Below are 25,221 nucleotides of genomic sequence, written 5' to 3'. Positions count from 1 at the left end.
GGTCCACGTTATAATGGCAGTGTCTGATTAGCAAAGGTATTGCTATCCTTGTCTATCATGCAACAAAGCGGATAGCGCTATCTCTTTTTCGCTTTGCTCTGTTGCCATATCGTCTTTTAACAATGTAGAATGGACAATTAATTAACAAAATATTTTATCTTGAAATGATTAAAAGTATAATTGATTACTTTAAACGAGAATAAACACTTAATATTAGATAAATAAACCTGTATCAGCTACCGTCTATGGAAGGCATTGACAAGACAGGGGATCGGCAACGTTGTTCTCCTATCTTTCTTCAATGCCATTAAAACGTGGACCTCATTTTAGTAAAACTAGAAACTGCTGAAATGGGATTCATTTCATGGTGTCAGCACTATTTAATGATAACATCAATTATTATTAATATAGTATTTTAAGTCACAAGGACGGGAAGGGGCCTCTTGCAGGCGAGAATGATGTTTCTAGTCGAGGCGTCAGCCGAGACTGGAATTGCATTCGAGCACTGCAAAGACATTCACGTCCAAATAACTTACACTATTTTGTCATAATAATCTAGAAAATAATAATTGAGAAACAGGAAAAATTACCTGGTTGTGCTGACATTACTACATGCATTCTATGAACATAACCTTGTTTACAAGTTTCGAATCAGGAATTTCCTGATTGTAGTTGATAAAAATTCCACCTGGTGCGCTAAAAGGCGGTTTTTGTACCAGTTTTGCTTGTTCCTAATTCGGAATACAAATATATTCAATCTTAATGATGTAAATTCATTACGAAATTACAGGAGAATATAATTTCTTACTTGATAAAATATAATAATTGATTATTTTAAACGAGAATGAACAGCTAATATTACACCAATAGACCGGTATCAGCTACCGTCTATGGAAGGCATTGACAAGACAGAGGATCGGCAACGTTGTTCTCCTATCTTCCTCTACTGCCTTTATAGCGTGGACCTCACTATAGAAATGTCCTTGGGACGCTTCTTATTCAATAGTTTGAAACGTTTTAATCTATATTTTAAAGAGCAAAAGATATTTACGGACTGTATAGTAATATTGACTTTAAAATTAGATATTAGAAATTAGATTAGATTCTCCATTTGCAAGAAGAAACACATACAATCAGCAGGAATATAGAACGTATTGGATAAATGGGGAATCACACAAATATTGCAATGCGAACAAAACCGTCTGCATTGACAAACCTGTCTTTCGGAGGAGACGATAAAACGTCGGTCCCGACTACCTAAAAAGTAGTCGCCATCACTCATCATGCCCCCATCATCCCTCTCACTCATTACTCACGCACAATCCTAAGAGCTTATGTGGGTATCACCCTCAGTATTATCCTATTATATCAAGCGAGCAGTTTCTGTATTATATATCTGGTTATTTTTATATCTGGTTTTAACGATTTTCACGAAATTTGAAACATAGTAGGTTTATGATAAAAAGATTTGATTGCTTTATGTCTCATCCTTGGGAAAACTCGCTGAACGACATTGAAAGGATAATTCATCCTTGGCTGAAACAGCTGTAGATAGTAAAAAAGTGAGTATGTGAAAAATCAAAATATCGCATCCCCGAAATTCATAAGATGACATGTAGCCAGCTGTGAAATATAAACACGATCATTTTAGAGAATTGTGTTCTGTTTATCAATAAATATAAATAACGAGCGAAGCTCGGTGCCCCGATATTTATTATAATATTTTTATTATTGATTTGGTACTTTTCTGTAAGATGTATAATTCTGAATGATTGAATAGACTAGTAGTTCTGTGAACAGTAGACCTCACGCAGTATTGCCATACACAAGTTCCTGATTGAAACTATAGACCTTATGAAAATACAGCAATAGACTGGCTTCTCCACACATTTGTGTAATCACTTGTAAGCTGATTTATGATTAATAATTCTATAGTCTGATTTTTACTCTAATATTGGCGTATGAAGGAGGCTCCTTTTTCCTTTTATATTATCCTTGAAATGCAAAATTTCCAAAAACCTTGTATATACGTCGACGCGAAATTTAAGAAGGAACATACCTGTCAAATTTCATGAAAATCTATTACCGCGTTTCGCCGTAAATGCGCAACATATAAACATTTAAACATTAAGAGAAATGCCAAACCGTCGACTTGAATCTTAGACCACACTTCGCTCGGTCAATAATGTTTGCAGTGAATATTGTAAATCGATTTCAACCGTGAATTCCAATAGAAAAGCTGACAGAATATGAACGGCAGTTTGAGCGAGTTCTGCAGCCCAGGGGCTCCAGTAGTGGATAATAATTATTACAGGGGGAAGTACAATAGCATTATTCACATAGCTGGTAGACTATTTGATTGAGTGAATCATATGATTGGCCCCCAGTCATCAAGAAAAGCTAACCAAATCACTCAGAAATTGATGGATGATTCGATAATTGAGTCTACTCAATTGGTTCAGCTCCAGTAATGATTAATGATTAATGATTACTACGTGCCTGATCAACTGCCATTGACATTCATTGGACTGACCTGAACAATACTGGCACTCCAACTTGATCATTATTTGCCTAGGAACAGTGAGAGAGAGAAAGAGCGAATGAGAGAGGGTTGAAAGTGTTCTTAGTTGGAGAACATCTACACTGTGCAGTGTTCGTTTAGTAAAGGTATTGCTATCCTTGTCTATCATTCAACAAAGCGGATAGCGTAATCTCTTTCTCGCTTTGCTCCGTTGCCAGATTTCATTTCATTTAATTTTTTTCATCCCACTGACCACCTATGAAAGGGGTATAAGGATTTGTCAATTATAATCTAAGTGATCAATCTTTGCGTTTCATAATGAAAAAAGAATTCCTCACTGGAATAAGGACAAACCTGCAACAACTCATCCCTCACCTTAATTCTGAACTTTTCACCTGTAAGAGATTTTATGCGTGTTGGCAATGAATTATAAAGCCGAATTCCTGCACTCTTTACCCCCCTCTCATACATACCAGTTCGATGAATGTCGTCTCTGAGGTTTTGTCTATATCTGGTATTGTATGAGTGGAACAACTCTCCTGTATTGAACCTATCTTTATTCTTAGCAATAAAACAAAGAGCCTTCAAAATATATACACCTGGTAGTGGGAGAATCTTTAACTCTTTGAAATAACCTCTACAACTTGCTCTAATAGATTCAACCACCATCACTCTAACTGCCCACTTTTGAATCCTAAATATATGTATTGCATGAGTTATTGAGATCGTCTTTTAACATTGTAGAATCAATAATCACTGATCAAAATATTCAATCTTAATTATGAAAATCTATATAAATAAAAATCGAGCCTCAAATTTTGACATTCAATAACTTTTTTATGTGTGCACCGAATTTGATGATTTTTTCTTAGTTTTGTTCGTTATGTTCAGGACCAGGTTTATGGCCTATCAAATTTATTATCCGTCTTCAGGACTCTTTCCTACGGACCTTCAAAGTTTGCATGCTATCCTTATGGGAGAAGATTTGTGAGCTGGCCACACACAGAAATAGAAATCAGCTGTTATAATCATTGCGTCATCCAACATCCATCGGTAGATCTGTTTTTACTTTCCTTGCCCTATTACCATAGGTAAGGAAAGTATCGCTTTCCGAAAAAAATTAAGGTACCCAAATTTCTGAATTTAATTTCTATACGTTTTAAGGTCCCCTGAGTCCAAAAAAAATGGTTTTTGGGTATTGGCTGTATGTGTGTGTGTATGAGTGTATGTGCGTCTGTGTACACGATAAATTCATCTCCCAATTAACGGAATGACTTGAAATTTGGAACTTAAGGTCCTTACACTATAAGGATCCGACACGAACAATTTCGATCAAATGCGATTCAAGAAATGGTGAAAATGGCGAAAATGTTGTCAAAAACAGGGTTTTTCGCGATTTTCTCGAGAACGGCTCCAACGATTTTGATCAAATATATACCTACAATAGTCGGCCATTGATAAGCCCTATCAACTGCCACCAGTCCCATATCTGTAAAAATTTCAGGAGTTCCGCCCCATCTAAGCAAAGTTTGATTTTAGATTCTCAATTATCAGGCTCCAGATACAATTTAAATGAACATTTTCGAATGGAAAAGATTGAGCATGAGAATCTCTACAATTAATGTTCAGTAGATCTAACATTGTCACCTAAAATCAAAAATAAGCTCGAAATTCGAGAAAATGTGATTATCCAATTATTGCAAACTGTTTCCAACTGTTGATTCCATTAAATATCAATCATTGACTATGAAGAGATAGCAGACCTCGTATGTCTCCAGCGTTATTGTCCTGTCACCAGCTGGCTCAAATCTTTGAATTATAGTAGACTTGAGATGCGCGGGAACACTAGCGTCAGGTGATAAATTTTCATAACGGCAAGGAAAGCTGTGTGAGTGCGCCACACCAGATTTTTTATTTATTTATTAGTTGATACAATCACAAATCATATAAATATGATCGGGATAGAACAACAGGCATAGACTAAAACTATTCTGTCTCCAAATCTTGATAAATAATAATAATAATGTCCGAAAAAATTGGTTATGTTCTTACTGTGGGAAGTTAAAGTTCAATTTATGTCCAAAAATAATATATATGTGCTGGAAATTTTGAATTTAGAATCATTTCATAATGAATTTTTATAATTGGGATTAAATATTTTGTTAATTATTAATATTCTACATCATTAGAAGACTATCTCGCAACAGAGCAAAGCGAGAAAGAGATAGCGCTATCCGCTTTGTTGAATGATAGACAAGGATAGCAATACCATTGCTAAACAAACACTGTCATTATAACGTGGACCTCACTATCTATAAAATAAGAGAGAGTAGGGTTGTGTTTGTTCGTTTGTTCGCATCAAAACATGTCAACTTGTGAATTGCATACCGGAAAAACGGGAATGATTTAGATCTCCAAATTTTCAACATAGATTCTAAAAATATCAATCTCGTGCACCTGGAAGCCCAAATTTCAATTTTCCTTCTAGATTTTCCAGAATTAATGTTCAAATCTATGCTACCGTACATGAAGTTGCATAGGCTACATTGTTGCAGACCAAAGTGTGTTTTTTTATGAGGAGTTTATAATGCTGTTACAAGACTATCATTTTCGAACGGCCGTCTAGCGCAACGGTAGAACGCTAGCTTGCTCCGTAAGCAGATGGATCCTCGATTCGCATCCCGATGCTTCCCAATTTTTTGTTCTCAATTTTTTCCCTCGAATCGTATTATCATCAATTATTATTTGAAAGAATTTGTTTTCATTACAATTGAACTTGGATTTTATCAAATAATTATTTTTAATGTAAAATTTTGCCACCAGTACAAATTAATTAGACATAGTCTTCATGCTATAGGCCTATCATTGAATTTCATGAGAAAATCATGAATAGATCACAATAAAATAAGTAATGATCTATATTCTCCAGTTATAATGTACAATCAGACACGAATTCCCATTGAAACGAGTATTTTAGGTATTTCGTTTGGAATTGGGAAAACAAAAAGCTGCCTGATTCAAATTAAGGAGGATCCTAATCGAACTAAAATTTATTGATGTATTGGAAAAATCAATATGATTCTGTGAGTTTTTAAAGTATTATTATTATTGTTCAGTTTTCTGTACTATAATAAATGAAAGAGCTGGCTTATACTCGTAAGGAATAGGGAATTATGTTTGACGTATAATCACGTATGAAATATACTCAACTGATTAATTTGAAATTTTGCATATTATGGATTCTTAATTAACCGAGGATGGTTATTTATGCCTATTTTAAATTCTTCAAGATTTCATTACGTCAAGTTTTCAATTTGTCATGCTTCCAGTTGTTGTATAGAAGCAGCTGAACATTTCTTTTAAAAGGGACACTAGATGATAGATAGGTATGATTGGGGATCCTATTCGAATAAAAATAACTGATTTTCTGTCGCATCAAAACCGCATCGATTTCTCAAACCGTTCAAAAGTTATTCTCATTCAAAGATACTGATGAATCATCCATCTATCCATCATCTTTACTATAATAATGGAAAGAGCTGGCTCATACACGTACGTGATGTAGGAGAATTATGTTTGACACATCATCACGTCTGAACTACTGGACTGATTGATTTGAAATTTTGCATTAAGATTCTTCATCAACCGAGAATGGTTATAGGCCTATTTTCAAATTTCTAATTTCTTATTACGTCAAGTTTTCATTTTGCAAAGTTTTAAAATAGACCCTTGTGAAGCACGGGTTACCTACTAGTAGCTTAATAAGTTGGCAATGGAAACATACTATTCTCTTCAGGCAACCGACAACCCGGGTTCTTCGGGTTCTTTTCATTCTCACCAAAGTCTTTGTGGAAGAAATTGTCAGAGATAAATGTTATATTTTTCAAATACGCTGTCTTCATCCTAGTGGAGCCGGATGAGTGATGACGGAAATTTGTTAGGAAGTTTAAAGTCTTCAACAGTTGCGAATTCAGAAGTTTTGAAAGTATCCTGGTTATATTGAATTGTAGCCGGTGAGCCAACATTATCTAGACAATTGCAGAAGGTGAAAACTTTATCCTCACTCTCTTTCTAAGACTTTTAAAAAGTTAAAAACTTATAAATCGTCGGCTTTTGAGAGAAAAATACAATATGATTCTATTTCCCTTACAATTCCCTCCCTCATCCATTCATTCATTCACCATCTCTTTCCATGGATATTTTTATCTTAAAGAAATGTGGGTCTTGAACTTCCTTGTCCCATACCTATAGTGAGGTTCACGTTATAATGGCAGTGTTTGATTGGCAATGGTGATGCTATCCTTGTTTATCATTCAACAAAGCGGATAGCGCTATCTCTTTCTTGCTTTGCTCTGTTGCCAGATCGTCTTCTAACAACATTAATAATCAATCAACAAAATATTTCATTTTTATTATGAAAATTCATTAAGAAATTATTGAAAAATATAATTTTTTGCTTAATAAAATATAATTGATTATTTTAAACGTGAATTAACAGTTAATATTACGTCAATCAGCTACCGTCTATAGAAGGCATTGACAAGGATCGATAACGTTGCTATGCTATCTTTCTTCACTGCCATTATAACGTGGAGCTCACTATAGAAGAAGGAAAAATGAGTCACAGTATTATGGGTGGAAGGGTTCAATTGGGAAAAGGATCTGAGGTTTTTTTATTTTCTTTGCTGCAAACAACAATTTCAAATTCTATATTTGACCGAGAGAAGTGAGGTCTAAGATTCAAGTCGACGGTTCGGCATTTCTCTTAATGTTTAAATGTTTGAATGTTTATATGTTGCGCATTTATGGCGAAACGCGGTAAGAGATTTCAAAGAAATTTGACAGGTATGTTCCTTTTTTAATTGCGCGTCGACGTATATACAAGGTTTTTGCAAATTTTGCATTTCAAGGATAATATAAAAGGAAAAAGGAGCCTCCTTCATACGCCAATATTAGGGTGAAAATCAGACTATAGAATTCTTCATCATAAATCAGCTGACAAGTGATTACACAGATGTGTGGAGAAGCCAGTCTATTGTTGTATAAGGTCTATAGTTTGAATCAGGAACTTGTGGATGAGAATACTGCGTGTGGTCTACTGTTCGCAAAACTACTAGTCACTGGAATTGATCACCTTCTAACAACATTCTATGAACTCTATGAATTTTACAAAGTAGAAAAATTAATCAATAAGAATAAAGATTGAATGCAATTAGAATAACGATAGTATAATATTGTGATGTAACTTCATAACAATAGACTAATATTATTGTTGATTTTCTGGAAAGGATATGAAATAATATACTTCTCATCAATACCGGGAGAGAGAGAGAGAGAGTGAGAATGAGAGATTGATAGAGATGGAGAGAGATTAGATTAGATGAGGTTATATTTCTTTATCTATGTATGTTACAATATTTACTGGCATATTCGAGAGAGAGATCAGATTAGAGTTCATTATTTATGTATGTTACAATATTTACTGGCTCATAAGATGCATTGATGTTTTTCTAATAGTTTGTTGAACGTTTGAAGTGAACAACATCTCCAAGGCAACCAGATTTTAACCCTTGAAAAGCTTCAAGGAGTGTACAGAGTTGAGCTCTAAGATTATATCAAAAATTCTCTTAGAGGGGTATGAGTTGCAGGAGGAGGAGGAGGAGGAGGAGGAGGAGGAGGAGGAGGAGGAGGAGGAGGAGGAGGAGGAGAAGGAGGAGTATGAGGTGGAGGAGGTGAAGAAGAAGAAGAGTGAGCTGGAGGTGGGAGAGTAGGAGAGAGAGAAGGAGGAGGAATGAGAGAAAAAAGTTGAGGAGGAGGAGGAGGAGGAGTGGGATAAGGAGGAGGAAGGAGAAGAAGAAGAAGAAGAAGAAGAAGAAGAAGAACGAGGATGAGTAAGAGGAGGATGAGGAGGAGGAGGAGGAGGGGGATGATAAGGGGGAGAAGGAGGTCAAGAAGAAGAGGAGGAGATAAAGAAGAACGAGGAGGAGGAGGATTAGATTAGATTTCTTTATTCATGTATGTTACAATATTTACTGGCTTAAAAACTAATTTACATCAAATGACGGTGTTGCTAATTATTCAACGAATTTTACAAAGTACAAAAGATTAATTAATGAGAAAAAAAATTGAATGCAATTACAATAACGATAATATATTGTGATGTAACTTCATAAATCGGCGTTGTTCCAACAAATGAGAGAGAGACAAAATGGAGAGAGTGAGAGAGTGAGAGAAATAAGAGCGTGAAGAAAGATTACAAAGAGGTTTGGAAAAGGAAAAGATAGGAGATAGAGGTATGTGTGTGTGTGTGTCTGTGTGTGTGTGTGTGTGTGTGTGTGTGGTGTGTGTGTGTGTGTGTGTGTGTGTGTGTTTTATTAGATTTCATGCAAACATGAGTCAAAGAAATTATTATTTGTTTGTTGGCTTGTAGCTGGATGTCATTTTCAATTATCAAATGAATGTGACAACGCAACGAGTCCCATTCCGACCTCACAGAGAGAGTGAGAGAGAGAGATAGAGCGTGAGAAAGAGAGTGTGTGAGGGATAGAGAGAATTAGACTTTCATTGCCGAGCAGAGGATGCATAATGCATTCTAGAGTAGGAGAGTGTATTACTAGGGTGAGTGAAATGGAGGTTCACAGTGAATTATAAGCTTTGACCCAGAGCCACTCCATTTTCCCATCCACCCCTCCCCCGCCGACAAAATACTAACCCTAACAAACAAACTCAAAACTCATGCGTCATAGAATTTGCCAACAAGTCTCGCTTTATCCCACATTCTTGTCATCCTCGTGTTCCTCTCTCGAATTTAGCGTTTGTATGTACAGACACTCAATTGCGCAAATTGATTAAAATGAAACACAATGCGTTCAATTACCCCAATAAATTACAATCTATATAATAAGAGAGAGTATAGTGAGGTCCACGTTATAATGGCAGTGGAGAAAAATAGGAGAACAACGTTGCCGTTCCTCTGTCTCGTCAATGCCTTCTATAGACGGTAGCTGATACAGGTTTATTTACTGTTCATTCTTGTTTGGAATAATCAATTATATTTCATTAAGCAAGAAATTATATTATCCTCCAATGATGAATTTTCATAATTAAGATTGAATATTTTGTTGATTGATTATTAATTCTACATTATATAAATCTGGCAACAGAACAAAGCTAGAAAGAAATAGCGCTATCCGCTTTGTTGGATGATAGACAAGAATAGTAATACCATGGCAGTAACATTGGTGTTGCTATTCTTGTCTATCATTCGACAAAGCTCCTCTAGTGAGGTCCTTGTTATAATGGCAGTGTTTGATTAGCAATGGTATTGCTATTCTTGTATATCATCCAACAAAGCGGATAGCACTATCTCTTCCTAGCTTTGTTCTGTTTCCAGATCGTCCTTTAACAATGTAGAATTAATAGTTAATTAAAAAAATATCTAATCTTAATGTAGAGAGGGAGGAGAATGAGACGAAGAGAAAGAAGAATGTCTGTCTAAGCAAGAAATTATATTTTTTCATAATTTCATAATGTACTTTCATAATTAAGACTGAATATTTTGTTGATTAATTATTAATTCTACATTGTTAAAGGACGATCTGGCAACAGAACAAAGCGAGAATGAGATAGCGCTTTCCGCTTTGTTGGATGATAGACAAGGGTAGTAATACCATTGCTAATCAAACACTGTCATTATAACGTGGACTTCACTATACTCTCTCTTATTATATAGATGTCTCGCTTTTCCCAAAGCTCTTGTCATAACAGACTGTGTTCCAGCTCTGCTCAACGTTTGTATGTACAAACCTTCAATTGCACAAATTAATTAAAATGAAACAATTTGCTTTCAATTATTTCAATCTATATAATAAGAGAGAGTAGGGTAGTGTTTGTTCGCATCAAAACATGTTAAAATTGTGGATTGCATACCGGAAAAAAGGGAATGATTTTGCACATGGATTCTGAAAGTATCAATCTCGTGCAACTTGAAGCCCAGATTAAAATTTTTCTTCTGAAAATGAATTTCATTCATGGGGCATGGATACATACCATAGTACTATCATTCATCAGTGTTTGAGCGATATCAATTTTTGACCATTTTTGCAAAAACCCGAGCTGAAAAATTCATGGATGAATGCAAAATTCATGGATTTCATGAGAAATGCGAATCTCCTAGATTTGGTTGATATTCGGGCTATGAATAGAGGTTGACCTAACAAGTGTTTTGATATAACATGAGACGTTTCACTACAATACGGGAAGAGTTATTCACTCAAACATAAAATGTTTCCTCTACTCACAGATCAGAGAAATCACTCATCTTCAAATGCTTATAACTCGAGAATAGCTATTTTTTCCGCCATTTTTAATTCAATTTCATTGAATCTCTTATTGTTGGATCCTCATGGAGTAGGGACCTTGAGTTTAAAATTGCAAGTCAATCGGTTGATTAGGAATGGAGTTCACAGACATACACACACACACACACACACACACACACACACACACACACACACACACACACACCCAAAAATCATGTTTTGGACTCAGGGGACCTTGAAACGTATAGAAAACTTGAAATTAGGGTACCTTAATTTTTTTGGAAAGCAATACTTTCCTTACCTATGGTAATAGGGCAAGGAAAGTAAAAATTCATTGATTTCATGGAAAATGCAAATCTCCTAGATTTGGTTGATATTCGGGCTATGGATAGAGGTGACCTAACAAGTGTCGTGCTTTAATATGAGACGTTTCAATACAATACGGGGAGAGTTATTCACTGAAACATAGAATCTTACCTGTACACTCACAGATCAGAGAAATCATTCATCTTCAAATGCTTATAACTCAAGAATAGGGGTGAATTCCCCCAATGTGATGACATATTATTGTTCCTCTCAGGGGTGCCCATCCTTTCAATGGTCTATGTCGCAAAATCCCCCCCCCAAAATTCTCAAAAATTCGTATCCATTTAGGTACTTAGAGAACTGTATATTGAATAATCCCCCCCATTTTCCGTAGTTTTTTCCAAAAATCCCCCCCAAAATTCAGCCTCATGTCGCAACTTGCGACATCAGAACATGCTGTGGGTACCCCTGGTTCCTCTTGTCAAGGAATATAATTCCTAAGTGTTTGAGCGATTTTGATTTCTAACCATTTTTGCAAAAATCTATGATGAAAAATTCATGGATTTCATGAAAAATGCAAATAACTCAGATTTGGATGATATTAGAGCTATGGATAGAGGTTGAACTAACAAATGATGTGCTATAATAGGAGACATATTTTCGCTACAATTCACTGAAACATAGAAAATTCTCCCTCCCTCACAGATCAGAGAAATCACTTATCTTCAAATGCTAATAACTCGAGAATAGGGGTGAATTTGGCCAATGTGATGACATATTATTGTTCCTCTTGTCAAGTAGTACCTATCATTCCTGAGAGTTTGAGCGATTTTGATTTCCGACCATTTTTCAAAAATGAATGATGAAAAACTCATGGATTTCATGAGAAATGCAAATAACTCAGATTTGGATGATATTAGAGCTATGGATAGAGGTTGATCTAACAAGTGATTATCGAATCAGGGGTGCCCATCCCCCCTCAAAATTCTCAAAATTTTTTATCCATTTAGGTACTTAAAAACTGTATATTGAAAAATCCCCCCCATTTTCCCTAGTTTTTTCCAAAAACCCCTCCATAATTCAGCCTCATGTCGCAACTTGCGACATCAAAACATGCTGTGGGCACCCCTGCATCGAATAGAAAGCAGAGATCAGTAGATGGGTTCAGCGAATAGATTGATTTTGAAGCAGCAGTGTTCCGCTTCACTTGATAATAGCATTGTAATTAGCTGTCAATTCTGAAGTCTCAAGGAGTCCATAATAACAATGTGGTAAGATGTAGAACGAAAGTGACGTGCTTGTGAAACTCATTCAGAAGGGTTTGTGGAAGTTTGCTGGGCATAATGTGAACAATCATGTTAACTAATCAATATACTGAGATGGCAGATTCAACTGATCAAACTAGTTGTTTCAACTCAGTTGAAAAAACCGTTTATGAAGAATCATCAACGATTCTATATTTATGATTATTACTAGCCGTCAGGCTCGCTTATCCCTCCCTGAACCCCCGACTGGATCGTCGAAAAAAGAGATCAGCAGGCTCGCTTCGCTCGCCTGCATTTTTCATTTGAGCATTTTTATAATTTATGTTAGGACGATCCAATCAAGGATCATGGCTAAACGGATATGGCGAGCGAAGCGAGCCTGACGGCTAGTAATATAATATTCCCAGGAATAGCTCTGATTGAAGTAGCAGTGCCCAATCAATTTTTCCGCGATAAATGCATTTCAATCTTCAACTTGGTGCCAACCTAACAAAGTCAACTCAACTTAATGTCAACCTGACAAAATTATTAATTTAGTTACCAGCTAACAACTTCACTGTTTCGAAGAGGTACTCTCTCCAGATTATAGTTCTAAATTAACATTATGGTATGGATATTTTTCAATTATAATTAAGAGAATAAGAAGAATATACATGCTAAAAGACGAACTTTAAACCCTTAAAAACTACCCTTAGAGTTAAAATATTGCCAAAAGTTTTCTCAGTGCGCCTCTAAAGGGCCAACTGAACATACCTACCAAATTTGAACGTTTTTGGTCCGGTAGATTTTTAGTTCTGCGAGTGAATGAGTCAGTCAGTGAGTGAGTGCCATTTCGCTTTTATATATTATATAGATTAAACGAAACCCGAAATTAAATGCTGTAAATGACCCCGAAGATTTCTGCTACAGCAAATATTGATAACAAATAACAGGGCAAACATCTAGATGGGAATTCTGCTATTCAAAAATTATTTGTCAGCCCGGGAATCGAACCCATTACCTCCTAATTGCCGGTCAGGAATGCTCACCCTTACACCAAAATGTCAATCTCTGGATAGCAGCGCTCATTTTATACGTTGGCCAACGAAATCGATCTGTATATTTCAAATATAATTATGTTGAAAATTTGAAGTTGTTTGATAAAAGCAATCAAGAGTAATTGTCGAACATACAAACCGACAAACGGACAACGAATAGAGGATCTAGTAGCCATAAGTAACAAGTCACTACAATCGTTAAATTATATTCATGACTGAGAAAATTGCGCAAAATATTTTTTAAGAACTCCGGTGATGAAAACCGCACATCGATATCTCAACCGTTTCAGAAGATATTCACATTATTTATCAATATCATGCATATCAGAAATGAATACATAATGTATTGATTAATAATGTGAATATCATCTAAACGGTTTGAGATATCGATATGCGGTTCTCGCCATTCTTTTTTTCTTGAAATTTCGTATCGAAATCATGTATCGCATGACCGCCTTCCTATTAAAAAAAATAAAGTTGCATTCAATATGGCGGTTCCAAGATTGGGGACCAGATTTTTGAAGTCATAGTAAAGTAGTATTTCCAATTTGAGTAGGATCCCCAATCACGGCCACCGTCAAATAACTGTTGTGTATGAGATATTAAGCCGTTCTCGGGCTTTTAACTCACTCTGTATATACAGATCAATAATATTTTCTCAGTTTATGTTTTGTAAATTCATTTAAAACGTTGCTGTATTGTAAGCTATTGTTTATAAGTAGTGTATAAGCCAGTATATTTGGAATCTACATAAAGAAAGTACTCAATCAATCAATCAATCTTTCACTCTCTCTCACTCTATCTCTATCTCTCCATCACTCACTCTTTCTCTCTCTCTCTCTCTCTCTCTCTCTCTCTCTCTCTCTCTCTCAATCTCTCTCTCTGTCTCCCTCTCTCTTTGGTAGAGAGTTACTGGCAAAGATATTTTAAATATTCTTTCCGAAGAATGGACATTAATATGTCCAAAGCTTTGTCAATTTATGTAGATACATTACAATATTATCTATAGTTAATCCAAATTGATTTTTTCATATCATATACTTATAGTTCAATCATTATTTTCTTAGTCAATATTTTGTAAATTCATCTTTAATTTTGCTGTATTGTTAGCTATTATATATAAGTCAGTATATATTATAATCTACATAAATATAGTACTCAATCAATCAATCAATCACCCTCTCTCCCTCTCTGTCTCCCTCCCTCTCACTCACTCACTCTCTCTCTCTTTCTCTCTCTCTCTCGAAGAATGGACATCAATATTTCCAAAGCTCCGCCAATTTATGTAGATGCATTACAATATTATCCATAGTTAATCCAAATTGATTTTTTCATATCATATACTTACAGTTCAATCATTATTTTCTTAGTCAATATTATGTAAATTTATTCATCTATGATTTCTCTGTATTGTAAGTTATTATATATAAGTCAGTATATATTGTAATCTACATAAATATAGTACTCAATCAATCTCTCTCTCCCTCTCTGTAGAGAGTTAGTGGGAAGAATACTTCGAATATTCTTTCCAAAGAATGGACATTGATATGTCCAAACTCCGCCAATTTATGTTGATGCATAACAATATTATCTATAGTTATTACAAATTGTTTTTTTTTCATATTATATACAGCTCAATAATTATTTTCTCAGTTTATGTTTTGTAAATTCATCTAAATGCTGCTGTATTGTAAGCTATTGTATATCAGTGTATAAGCCAGTATATATTGTAATCTACATAAATATAGTACTCAATCAATCTCTCGCTCCCTCTCTGTCTCTCAATAGGGAACTGTGATGGTATCCATTCACTATCGAAAAACTCCTCTTTGAAAGACACTTAGAAAGTACAGTGTAAAGAAGTAAACTTTCACAAAGTCTAGTATTGAGTAATCTACACATAAAAAAGAATATTGTGAACAGAAAAATATGCACAAAGCTCAGATAAACTGAAATTTAGCGTCATTTTTAAGATTTTATGTTTTGTAACCAGAATAAGTGTTTCTTGAGGAGTGAGATCTAGTTCATTCTGTCAGTATTAGTTAAATGGGGGAGGCATTGATGTTTTGAAGAGGCTATCTGACAGTATAAGATGGAGTTCACCATACAGTGAGGTCCACGTTAACATGGCAGTGGAGAAACATGGGAGAACAACGTTGCCGATCCTCTGTCTTGTCAATGCCTTCTATAGACGGTGGCTGATACAGGTTTATTAATGTAATATTAACGGTTCATTCTCGTTTAGAATAATCAATTATATTTTATTAAGCAAGAAATCATATTTTTCAATAATCTCATAATCAAGATGGAATATTTTTTAAATATTATTAACTAGCAGGTAACCCGTGCTTCGTAAGGGTCTATTTTAAAACTTTACGTAATGAAATCCAGAAGAATTGAGAATAGGCCTATAAGAATCCTCGGATGATTGAGAATTTATAAGTAGCATTTCAAGTAAATCAGTCCAGTAGTTCAGATGTGATGATGTGTCAAACATAATTTTCCTATCCTCTACACGTGTATACGTGTTTGAGCCAGTTCTTTCCTCTATTATAGTATAGAAGATGATAGATAGATGGATAATGGTTCTATACTATAATAAAGGAAATGAATGAGAATAAATTTTGAAAGGTTTGAGATATCGATGTGCGGTTTTCACCATACCTTTTCTCTGGAAATCCTGTATCGGAATCATGTATCATATGACATCCTTTCATGTACTATTAACGGTTCATTCTTGTTTAGAATAATCGATTATATTTTATGAGGCAAGGAATTATATTTTTAAATATTTTCTTAATTAGTTTTCATGATTAAGATGAAATATTTTGTCAATTATTCTACATTGTTAAAAGACGATCTGGCAACAAAGCAAAGCGGGAAAGAGATAACGCTGTCCGCTTTGTTGAATGACAGACAAGGATAGCAATACCATTGCTGATCAAACACTGCCATTATAACGTGGACCTCACTATAGTAATATCATTTTCAGTTTATAGGTGTATTGTTCCATCTTTCAGCACTCTCAAGTGCTTTAAAATTATGAGGGGCACAATGTTTTTATGATGCATTCAAAGAGGAATGTTTATATTGAGGTCCACGTTATAATGACAGTGTTTCACTAGCATGGTATTGCTATCCTTGTCTATCATTCAACAAAGCTGATAGCGCAATCTCGTTTTCGCTTTGCTCTGTTGCCAGATCGTCTTTTAATGATGTAGAATTACTAATTAATTAACTGTGTTTAAATTAAATTATTTAATTAATTATGTAAATTAAATATTTATTTTAAATTAAATTAATTGATTATGTAGTACTAATTAATTAACAAAATATTTCATCCTAATTTTGAAAATTAATTAGAAAATCATTGAAAAATAAAATTCATTGCTTAATGAAATAATATCGGGGGACCGAGCTTTGCTCTGAAGTGTTAAAGCATAGAAAATTTGTAACCAAAGATTGAATTTATAGTTCATATTTATTTATTCATTTTCTCAGTCGTTCAATTATTTTTACAGTTATATGAGGAGGCACAACTGGCTTATGCCCAAAACTTTCCCTTTTTAAGTTTATACTACAGTCCAAAACAAAATCAAGGTTAAGCTAATATCACTCATCAAAATAACAATTTATTCACACTTCAAAAGCAAACACATCATCAACATTACAAATGGATATACTATGAATTCGATTTAGAATGATATACTATGTTTGCTACAATATTTGTTAATATACTATGTACTATTCTACACTAACATCATCTAGTTACTATTTTGGACTTTCTGGAGTAAACATGTTTTCTAAGAAAACAAAAGGAATAAACGAAAATAAGTTCCTCTTGCTAAATTTATCTTCTCGTGAGATCAGTTGGATGATACCACACATGCACTCGTTCACTCTCTTCCATTACGGTATCCAGAGACGACAAAATTTCCAAGGACGTATAAATATCCTTTTTATATCCTTCAGCAAGTTATCTCAGGGTTGAGACCTAGTGCAATCGAATCTTCATATCATAAACCCACTTTGTTCCAAATTTCGTGAGAATCGTTTGAGCTGTTTTCGAGATCCGGTCACATACAGATATATATATATATATATATATAATATATATATATATAATATATATATATATAACTAAAAAATCTGGTGTGGCGCACTCACACTACTTTCCTTGCCGTTATGAAAATTGATCACCTGACTCTAGTGTTCCCGCGCATAAGAGTCTACTATTCTAAGATCTTAGCCAGCTGGTGACAGAACAATAACGCTGGAGACACACGATGTGTGCTATCTCTTCATAGTGAATCATTTAATAGAATCAACAGTTGCCAACAGTTTGCAATTGAATAATCTTATTTTCTCGCATTTCGAGCTTATTTTCAATTTTAGGTGAAAATGTTACTGAACATAAATTGTAGAGATTTTTATGCTCAATCTTTTCCACTCGACATTTTCTGTTCAAAATGTATCTGAAGCCTGATAATTAAGAATCTGAAATCAAACTTTGGATATATGGGGTGGAGCTCCTGAAATTTTTACAGATATGGGACTAGTGGCAGTTGATAGAACTTATCAATGACTATTTTAGGTATAAATTTGATCAAAATTGTTGGAGCCGTTTTCGAGAAAATCGCGAAAACCCTGTTTTTGACAACATTTTCACCATTTTATCCGCCATCTTGAATTGCATTAGATCGAAATTGTTCGTGTCGGATCCTTATATTGTAAGGACCTTAAGTTTCAAATTTCAAGTCATTCCGTTAATTGGGAGATGAGATATCGTGTACACAGACGCACATACACTCATACACACACACACACACACACACACACACACCACACACACACACACACACACACACACCACACACACACACACAACACACACACACACACACACACACACACACACCACACACACACACACACACACACACACACACACACACACATACACACCCATACCCAAAACATTTTGGTCTCAGGGGACCTTGAAGCGTATAGAAATTTAGAAATTGGGGTACCTTATTTTTTTTCGGAAAGCAATACTTTCCTTACCTATTATAATAGGTTTTTTATTACCTATGGTAATAGGGTAAAGAAAGTAAAAAAAAGTCAATTAACGAAAATAAGTTCATCTTGCTGAATTTTTCTTCTCGTTAGATCAGCTGGATGATCCCACACATGCACTCGTTCACTCTCTTCCATTACTGTATCGACAGACGACAAAATTTCCAGCTGTTTTTCCAAGGACGTATATATCCTTTTAATGTCCTTCAGCAAGTTATCTCAGGGTTGAGACCTAGTGCAATCGAATCTTCATATCATAAACCCACTTTTTTCCAAATTTCGTGAGAATCGTTAGAGCCGTTTTCGAGATCCGGTCGCATACAGATATTATATAAACATAAAAACATCTAAACATATAAACAGAAATTGCTCGTTTTGTATAGGATAATTGATTATTTTTAACTAGAATCAACAGTTGATATTACATCAATAAACCTGTATCAGCTATCGTCTTATCTATAGAAGGCATAAAAACTAAACAAATGAATCGAATCGAGGAATATACGTCACACGTAATTTCAGTTTACAGAATGCTACAGAAATAAGTATTTAGCTAAAAAAATACAACTTCCATTGTTCTTGAAGTAGGCTAGGTACAAATCTATTATTACTATGATATATGATGTAATTGATTCTCTGATATTTGAAGTGCATAGAGGAAAAACGAACAATATTCTTATTTTAGAAGAAGGAGAAGAAGAAGAAGAAGAAGAAGAAGAAGAAGAAGAAGAAGAAGAAGTGGAAAATTTTGTGACCGATGGTCTTCCACTGTGCCCTTCATTTGTACAAGTCCTTTGTATTCAAAGGCTGGAATAAATATCGAATATAATATTGTAGTGTGCACGTGATCAAGAAATCAATTTTTTAATGATGAATTTTACTATAGTGAGGTCCACGTTATAATGGCAGTAGAGAAAGATAGGAGAACAACGTTGCCGATCCTCTTTCTTGCCAATGCCTTCTGTTCCCGTTAGTTGATACATGTTTAATTAAGTAATATTAACTGTCCATTCTCGTTTAAAATAAACAATAATTATATTTTATCAAGCATGAAATTATATTTTTCAATGATATAATAATTAAGATTAATTATTTTGTTAATTGATTATTAATTCTACAATCTGGCAACAGAGCAAAGCGAGAAAGAGATAGCGCTATCAGCTTTGTTAGATGATAGACAAGGATAGCAATAACATTGCTCTTCAAACACTGTTATTATAACGTGGACCTTACAGTGTGTATGTGATCATATTCGATGAAAATTCGTCGTGTTTCAGACAGCTTTTCACAATTTACTCCAATATAATCTATGTTTGCACATCGAACAAAATCATTGAAATATAGTGGAGTTTTTTCATTGCTGAAAGTGATGCCCACATGAGCTCTAGGCTTGTGCGTGGCTAATAAGGTGGATGATAATCCTATTATATTAAGCGAGCAATCTCTAAATATATTTATTTATTTTGTTATTTATATTAATTTTTCATATTCAGTTATTTATATTTATTTATGTCCAACAGATCTCGAAAACGGCTCTAACGATTTTCAAGTAATTTGGAACATAGTAGGTTTATGATATAAAAATTCGATTGCACTAGGTCTCATTCCTGGGGAAACTCGCTGAAGAACATGAAAAGGATAATTTATCCTTGGAAAAATAGATGATAATTTTGTCGTCTGTCGATATAACAGAAGATGCGTGTGCCTCGGTGGGAGATCAGTTGTGTAATCAATCAGCTTACCGTATCTCGCGAGAAAATCTAGAAATTTTAATAGACTCGATCAAAATAATCTGATTTGTTGACATGACATGGTATATCATAATATTCAAATTCAATTATTATTTTACAGTTCTAAGTGATTAGTGAGTGCTATTCATTCAATTTGGTATGTAAACAATCTAAATTAGAACTTTTTATGTTTTCAATTATTTGGACTGAAAATCGGACCTGAATTCAAATGTATGAAACATTACCTACTTTTTGGACCATTTATTGATCGAGCGAAGTGAGGTCTAAGATTCAAGTCGACGGTTTGGCATTTCTCTTAATGTTTAAATGTTTATATGTTTTTATGTTGCGCATTTACGGCGAAACGCAGGTATGTTCCTTTTTTAATTGCGCGTCGACGTATATACAAGGTTTTACGAAATTTTGCATCTCAAGGATAATATGAAAGGAAAAAGGAGCCTCCTTCATACGCCAATACTAGAGTAAAAATCAGACTATAGAATTATTCATCATAAATCAGCTGACAAGTGATTACACAGATGTGTGGAGAAGCCAGTCTATTGCTGTATTTCCATAAGGTCTACAGTTTCAATCGGGTACTTGTGGATGAGAATCCTGCGTGAGGTCTACTGTCCACAGAACTACTAGAAGTGTATAAATCAAAATTCGGGGAAGAAACAATTTTGGGCTGTGGCTGTTTGTCCTTCCTCATTCACTTTGGAGAATTGTGTTCTGTTTATCAATAAATAAATAACGAGCGAAGCTCATTGCCCCGATAATGAGAGTTGAATTGATCAATTAATTGAACTGTCTGCATGTTTTGAATATGGATCATTGTTCTTATCAATGAGGAATGCTTAGGGCCGGTTTCCGAGCTCGGGATTTACCTAAGTTCTAGACTTCAAACAGCTGGAGTCAGAAAATTGACTTTCCAAAATGGGGCTTGGTCGCAGTTTTTAGGATAATCTTTATTTTCTCATTTCTATGATTGAAAATGTTTTTCTTTGACGAAATGAAACATTCCTAGATGGTTCAAAATAGCTGAAACTTCACACTATATTCTCCTCATTTTATTTGGTGTTCTATTTTCTAATTTTTCGAAATTAAATTTGAACGTGGACTGCGACTACGCCCCGTTTCGGAAAGCCAATTTCCTGTCTCCAGCTGATTAAAGTCTAGAACTTAGCTCTTTAGGCGGGATGCACACCGGAGAAAACGCATTTCGTGAAGCCCACTTTCATGGAACTTGTTTCATGCAATCAGTTTCACTCGCGCATGCATAGAAAAGAAACGTTCCCTGCTTAATCTTATCAGTCGATTGCGAGCAACTTTCGTTTCACGTTTCCTGAAACTTTTTTCACGAAACGCGATCTCCGGTGTGCATCCCGCCTTAGGGCCGGTTTTCGAGCTCGGGATTAAATTTGGCTAAGTTCTGGACTTTAAACATCTGGAGTAAGAGAATCGGCTCTCCGAAACGGGGCGTAGTCGTAGTCATTGTCGAAGTCACGTTGGAATTGAATTTAAAAAATCTGGTGTGGTACACTCACACAACTTTCCTTGCTCATATTTGAAACTACGATCAGACTTCTGTATATGTGTATAATTATATAATTGTTTTCAGAGTACTTTTTCCTTTGTGTAAATTGTGAAATTCGATTATTTTTTTTTAGTCGTCATTTTTTTAAAGTCGTCAAAACAGCTGTTCTACAGATGAAATATCTCGACTATGTGTTCCTCTTATGAACTGCTCTACCTACCTACCTCATGCACGAGAAGGAGGTTACTACGTCCATTTCTCAAGGACCCCCATTAGTTTCCCAGAAAGGAGACTCATACCAGTTGATAGAGCTGATAAATAACTATAAATTTGAAAAAAATCGGTCAAGTCATTTTTGAGAAAACCGTGAAAAACATGGTTTTTTTAGTGATTATCTGTCATTTTTCTTAAGAATATTACGGAGCTCCTGCAATTCTCCCAGAATTGAGACTCAGTTCAGTTGATAGGGCTTATAAATAGCTATCCATGGTATAAATTTGAAAAAAATCGTTAGAGCCGTTTTCAAGAAAACTGTGAAAAACATGGTTTTTTAGTAATTACCCGCCATTTTTTCCGCCATTTTGAATTCAATTTAATTGAATTTTTTATTGTCGGATCCTCATGGTATAAGGACCTTAAGTTTAAAATTTCAAGTCAATCGGTTAATTAGGAATGGAGTTATCGTGTTCACAGACATACACACATACACACACACACACATACACACACACAGACCAACACCCAAAAATCATGTTTTTGGACTCAGGGGACCTTGAAACGTATAGAAAATTTGAAATTAGGGTAGTCTACCTCAATTTTTTTGGAAAGCAATACTTTTCTTAACTAAGGTAGTAGGGCAATGAAAGTAAAAACTAGAAAATCAAACCCCAAAAAATTAAAGAGAAAATAGTGTAAAGTTTCAGCTATTTCGAATTATTTAGAAATGTTCAATTTCGTCAAGGAAAAACGTTTCCAAATATAGAAATAAGAAAATAAAAGCTGCTACCACTGTTATTAAAACTGCGACTGCACCCCGTATTGGAAAGCTAATTTCCTGTCTCCAGCTGTTTAAAATCTAGAACTTAGCTAAATCGCCAGCACGGAAACCGGCCCTTTCATAGTTAAAAAAGAATCTCACAGAGCAGCCTGTTAAACCAGAATAATAGAGAAATGAGTCGTACCTTATCAGAAGAGCAGCAGATAAGTCCAAATGTCCGTGATGAAGGTTTTCCAATCTCTCTTGAATTATCACTAGGCAACTATTGGTAACGTTTAACTATCACTACCAGTTTGATGATTTATTGACACTTTATAACGATGACCGTGATTTGGTTAAAATTTAAGAACACTTACTTTAATTTCAGTTTGAGTTTTAATAGAACTTTAAAAGAGTGAAGAAAATTAAAACAGTTTTCAAGTTAAGCTGGGTTTTCGTTTGTGCATAAATGCCGTCGTCGACCACGACAGGGTGAGGATCTCAGATTTGGTAGATTCCAATCTGTCTACATAACCTAAAAGATTATGCTCAATTATGTTTTAATGGGCCTGGTTGAGCTTATACTCTTCTATAGTTTCAAATGGCAATATGATGATATTACTATAAATGTTTAATTATTTAATAATAAAGACAAATAATGAAAAGTTATTTGATCAGCTGTTTTAGCACACTTGAAATTTGGACAATATGAATGTCAACAATGCTTGCGTAAATTTACGCACAAACGAAAACGCACCTCTAGAGGAAGAGGTGTGGGGTGAAATAGATAAGGAAGTTATAGTGAGGCCCAAGTTGAAATGGCAGTGAAGGAAGATAGGACAACAGCGTTGCCGATCCTCTGTCTTGTCAATGCCTTCTATAGACGGTAGCTGATACAGGTTTATTGTTGTAATATCAACTGTTCATTCTCGTTTGAAACAGTCAATTATATTTTATTGAGCAAGATATTTTAATTTTCAATAATTTTATAATCAATCTTCATGATTAAGAGGGAATATTGTGTTGATTGATTATTAATTCTACATTGTTGAAAATACAATTGTTTAAAATAATCAATAATTATATTTTATCAAGCAATAAATTATATTTTCCAATGATATCATAATTAGGATGGAATATTTGGTTAATTAATTATCAATTCTACGATCTGGCAACAAAGCAAAGCGAGAAAGAGATAGCGCCATCCGCTTTGTTGAATGATAGACAAGGATAGCAAACACAAGAAAATAATAAATAATTTGTTAATCAATTATTAGTTAGACATTGCTAATCAAACACTGCCATTATAATGTGGACCTCACTATATACCTGAATTCATACATTTTAAGAAAATATATATTTTTTTAAACACTTCACTCACACACATGGGCTACTCTTTAACAAATTAATAAAATAATATAAAATTCTTGTAGTACCCTTTATTTTTTTTAAAACTTGGAAATAGTTCAACAACCAGTTTCGACCCTAACTTAGGTCGTTTTCAAGTTGAAAATGTCATTTTATGTTAGTTGAGAATGTATGCTCTTTTACTAACTAAATAAAAGGTCATTTTATTTTAGTTGAAAATGTCATTTTCAACTTGAAAATGACCCAAGTTGGGGTCGAAAATAATTGTTGAACAATTTCAAAGTTTTTAAAAAAAATAAAGGTACTACAAGATTTTTATATTGTTTTTATCAATTCATTATTTATCTTTATTCTATGACAGAGATAGAGAAAGAGATGATTACATACTACTGAACACGAGTGGAATGTCAAGACAAGGAGAAGAGATATAAAACAACAACTAGTTGCCGGTCTGAGAATCGGTGAAGAACTGACGGACAATCACGACCGGTCCGCTTTAGAAAACAATGGAAGAAGAACCTTGGAGTGAAGAAGGGGGAACACAATTGTAATTACAGCTATGATTTCGGTGCAGAATTTATGTTAGGATAATAATTGTCATTTGCTTGATGACATTCATACTGAGATTCACCATATTCTGTCATTGAGGAGCATTATCAAAAGAAACTAAGTTTATTCGATACTTAATTGGGAAATTGAAAAAGTTTAAGGCAATGGCCTGTTTTTACTTTCCTTGCCCTATTACCATAGGTAAGTAGAGTATTGCTTTCCGAAAAAATCTGGTGTGGCGCACTCACACAACTTTCCTTGCCGTTATGAAAATTGATCACCTGACGCTAGTGTTCCCGCGCATCTCAAGTCTACTATTCGAAGATTCAAGCCAGCTGGTGACAGGACTATAACGCTGGAGACACACGAGGTCTGCTATCCCATCATAGTGAATGATTTAGTAGAATCAACAGTTGTCAACAGTTTGCAATTGAAATAATAACATTTTCTCGAATTTCGAGCTTGTTTTAAATTTCGGGTGAAAATGTTACTGAACATTAATTGTAGAGATTCTCATGCTCAATCTTTTCCATTT

At 34.6% G+C, this 25,221-nt stretch overlaps 1 protein-coding gene across 5 annotated transcripts in view; it reads right to left on the bottom strand.

Moving 5' to 3' along the window:
- LOC111062167 (putative fatty acyl-CoA reductase CG5065) overlaps positions 1-24,624 on the bottom strand; it is a 72,226-nt gene extending 47,602 nt beyond the window's left edge. For 2 of the 5 annotated variants that reach the window (XM_039435551.1, XM_039435547.1), the window contains exons 1-2: positions 24,525-24,624; positions 22,975-23,174 (exon numbers count right to left, since the gene is read on the bottom strand). The gene's annotated coding sequence lies outside the window, so the exon portion shown is untranslated. Of the gene's footprint in view, positions 1-22,974; positions 23,175-24,110; positions 24,158-24,520 lie in introns of those variants that run through there. The other 3 variants (XM_039435549.1, XM_039435548.1, XM_039435550.1) reach the window with 3 other exon arrangements.
- Between the last annotated feature and the right edge of the window lie 597 nt (positions 24,625-25,221).

The sequence above is a fragment of the Nilaparvata lugens genome, chromosome 9, assembly GCF_014356525.2.
Source record: "Nilaparvata lugens isolate BPH chromosome 9, ASM1435652v1, whole genome shotgun sequence".
In the NCBI taxonomy this organism is placed as follows: Eukaryota; Metazoa; Arthropoda; class Insecta; order Hemiptera; family Delphacidae; genus Nilaparvata; species Nilaparvata lugens.
This window is presented reverse-complemented; position numbering and strand designations above follow the sequence as displayed.